Source organism: Alligator sinensis, unplaced genomic scaffold (assembly GCF_000455745.1).
Source record: "Alligator sinensis unplaced genomic scaffold, ASM45574v1 scaffold904_1, whole genome shotgun sequence".
NCBI lineage: Eukaryota > Metazoa > Chordata > Crocodylia > Alligatoridae > Alligator > Alligator sinensis.
In genome coordinates, this window is record NW_005842587.1 from 429,352 (window position 1) to 432,931 (window position 3,580).

The 3,580-nt window shown below is 51.3% G+C and overlaps 1 long non-coding RNA gene across 1 annotated transcript in view; it reads right to left on the reverse strand.

Moving 5' to 3' along the window:
- Window positions 1-645, reverse strand: part of LOC112551753 — a 30,290-nt gene extending 29,645 nt beyond the window's left edge. Inside the window, exon 1 of the long non-coding RNA XR_003096063.1 lies at window positions 347-645. This is a non-coding gene — a long non-coding RNA (uncharacterized LOC112551753). The remainder of the gene's footprint in view (window positions 1-346) is intronic.
- Between the last annotated feature and the right edge of the window lie 2,935 nt (window positions 646-3,580).

The window sequence follows — 3,580 nt, forward strand, 5'->3', positions numbered from 1 at the left end:
CTGCTGAACTTAACACTACTCTATTATTACAAGAGTTAGTTCTTCAGAACTGACAATTTGACAAGCTCTAAATTCACTTAATTATTAAAACAGAGAGAGCCCACTTACTCAATGATGTTCATAAAGCATTCTTCAAGCGCTTTAAGATCATAAGTCATTCTTAGAGTTGAATATGGAAACTTTAATTTAGCAAGTGTATATTATAACTTGCATCTAAAAATGACCTAATTGTAGCAGCCTGAAGACCAACTTGTCTGTATGATAGACAGTTTAGTAGGCTTTTCTAATATGTGAACAGTTTGCCAAGGACGGGGGAACCCTTTAAACTTGCAAAAAGCAAAACAACCTGTTTCACTTTTAACACTGATCTGACATCAGGCGCAGGAAGACACAAGAGCCAGTGGCAGAACACTTCAACTTCCCTGGACCACAGGATTGCTGTTCTCAGGCAAAACAAAACAAAAAAAGAAAAAAAAAAGCAGTTTGAACAAGAAATTGCAGAACAAGAAATCATCCACAGGCTGGACTGTGCGAAGTATGGTTTAAGCAGGGACTATAGATTCTTATCGCATTACCTAGATTCACTTTCCTGACCCCTTTGTTCCTATAGGTTCTTTGCTTGTAAGCCTCTCCTAGCATCCCTCCTCCCCCTGCTTTCCTGCCTATTGTATTCTAATCACTTCATACTCTACTTCTCATTCGACTTTCACAGAATTTGATGAAGTGAATGTGGGTTCATGAAAGCCTGTACTATATATATCTTATTTAGTTAGGCTTTGAAAGGCAGAAGGCAGGGTAGATATGCACCTCTAACAGCCATGCTTCGAATATAGGTGGCATACTACTGAAGAATCTAAATGAAGAAATTGAGATTTCAACTTTGCTATCCCCTCTCTGGGAACAGAACTAATATTGTATGTAATGAATGTTACTGAATAGGGGGACATTCAGCCTAATTCAGGGGTGGGCAATTATTTTGGGTGGCGGGTCACTTACCAAGTTTTGGTGAGTTGTCAAGGGTTGCACACACAAAATATTTCATAAGATAGCATTTTAACAAATTATAGATAAAAAAATCCTATACTGAAAATCAAATATCTACTATATTTTAATTTTATTTCAAAAAATATTTTTGTTCTGAATTTTTTGAGTAGTGTATATAGAGGTGACTGCATAACAGCTCAAAATAAAGCCTTACTCTTGTTTATTATGTGTGTGTCTGGGGGGGTGTGCACCTGCGTGTATGCACATGTGTGCGCCCTGGGGACTGCCCACATGCTAGGTCCCAGGAGCTGGCTAGGAATGGGTGGGGGGGAAGGGAAGGGAGTAGGGGCAGGGGGAACATGCAGCAGACCTCCCTCCAGGGGGGGCATGATGCACAGGGGCGGGCAATTATTTTGGGTGGAGGGCTGCTTAACGAAGTTTGGTGAGCTTTCAAGGGCCACATGAGTAGCCCTTCCCCTTGAAAGTTGCTGCCCCCCACACCCCGTTGCCATCTTGGGACCAGATGTTCCACTCATGACCCTTGACCCCCAACTTTTCCAGTAGAAGTCCCTCCCCTTGCCTCCTGGAAATATTCCTTTTTGGAGGGGGGGCATTGCCATCTTAAAACCAGAAAAAAACCAAATTGTACACTAAAAGTCTAACACCTACTATAATATATACGAATTTTATTACAAGAAATACTTTTGTCATGATTTGGGTTTGTGTACTATAGAGAGGATTGCATAATAACTAAAAAATACATTCTTAGTCTTGGATATTGTGTGTGGGAGGTGTGGTTGGGGTATGTGTGGGGTTGGGGATGTGGTTGGGGTGTGTGTGTATGGTGGGGTGTGAGGGGGTGTGTGGGGAAGTTGTGTGGGTGTGGCTGTGTGTGGGGCTATAGGGTATGTTGAGGGTGTGTATATGTGGGAAGGTGTGGGGGCAGGGTGTGGGTGGGTGAGTGGCATTTGTGGGGTGTGAGGAAAGGTGGTGGGACATGGGGATTCCCACCCTACACTCCTGCCATGGTGCAGCAGCAGGCAGGGGCGCTCGGGGCTCCTGTGCCTGGTGGAGGTGCTGATGCGTGGCGGCCCGTGGCTCCAGCCAGCACTGCACATTGCGGTGAGTGGCGCAGTCCGCACCAGGCTGTCTCTATCGCTGGTGCTTCCCATCGTGCACCTGCAGGCCTCACAGTTGTACAGCACAGGAGGGAAGCCTCATAAGGAGTGGGGGTTCCTTCCTGTGTCAGGCTGTATATGTGTGGTGGGAAACACTGGTGATAGAGATGGCCCGGCAGGGGTTGTGCTCCTCACCATGATGTGTAGTGCTGGCTAGAACCACATGCTGCTGGGCACCAGTCCCTGTGCCGGGCACACACGCCCCTGCCTGCTGCTGCTGCTGCCTGCTGGGCCTGTGTACCATGAGTGAAACATGGGGGGGTCCCCCTACCCCCTACCCTCCCTCACTCCTACATGCTGCCCACCCCAAGCTCTGTGCTGCAGGCCTCTCTGGGTGCAGGCTTCACGCTGCCGCCAGCTCCAGCCCCACACTCCTGCCTAGCTACAGCTTTGCCTTCATCCCCGCCACTTCCCTACCTGGTGCCTGGAGCAAGCAGGATGCCTGGGAAGCCGAGCAGGTTCCTAGTGGCCGCAGCAGCTGCGGCAGCAGCAGCAGCCCTGCCTGGAAGCTGTGTGTTGGCCCGGCCCTTCCACCCTTGAGGGTAGGAGCGAGTAGCAATAGGGTATTTTGGGGGGGTGTATACATGGGTTCCTCACTCCCACCCACATGGGTGGAAGGGCTGGGTGGGGTAAAATTAATTGGTGGATGCTGTGGGTTAGATGGAAGTGTGTGGCAGGCCAGATCTGGCCTTATTTTGCCTGCCCCTAGTGATGCAGGTGTGTTTTCCCCCCGCTCTCTCATCCAGCCCATGGCTGCCCTCATGGTACTCCACATGGGGCTGAGCACCACCTGCTCTACACTCCTGCTCACACCCATCAATGGCACTGCCCAGCCCTGGCCAGTGCACAGGTTGTTAGTAGGGCTGTTCCTGGAGCTGCCTGGGTACTGCTTGGCTCCCCCTGCCTCCAGCAGCTCCTCCTTCTGTGCTTGCTGTGCCACTCCAGGCATGGGGGAGGCTGCAGCTGGGTGGCTCCTGCCACAGCAAGCAGGGCTCCAGCTCCCAGCCACCTTCCATGTGTTCAGCTGCCTGCAGGTGGCTGCTCATTGCACTGGGTGGGCAGAGCAGGTGGAAGGGGGCCAGGAACTAGAGCTGGAGCCCCTGCATGCTGAGGCAGGAGCTGCCTGGCTGCAGCTTTCTCCACTCCTAGCTGGGCATGTGGTGCCTGGCATGTCCCCACAGCTTCCCCATGCTACCTACTGCCCAGAGCAGCACAGCAGGGACAGGAGGAGGAGCTGTTGGAGGCAGTGGGAGCTCAGCAGTATATAGGCAGCTGCAGCAGCAGCATTGGGAACAGCCCCACCAGGAAGCTGTGCATGCTGGCTAGGACTGTGCCTTAATGGGTGTGGGTGGGAGCATGGCGTGGACCGCCCTGGATGGGCATGGGTGGGCTCAGCCCCATGAAGAGCACCACGGGCC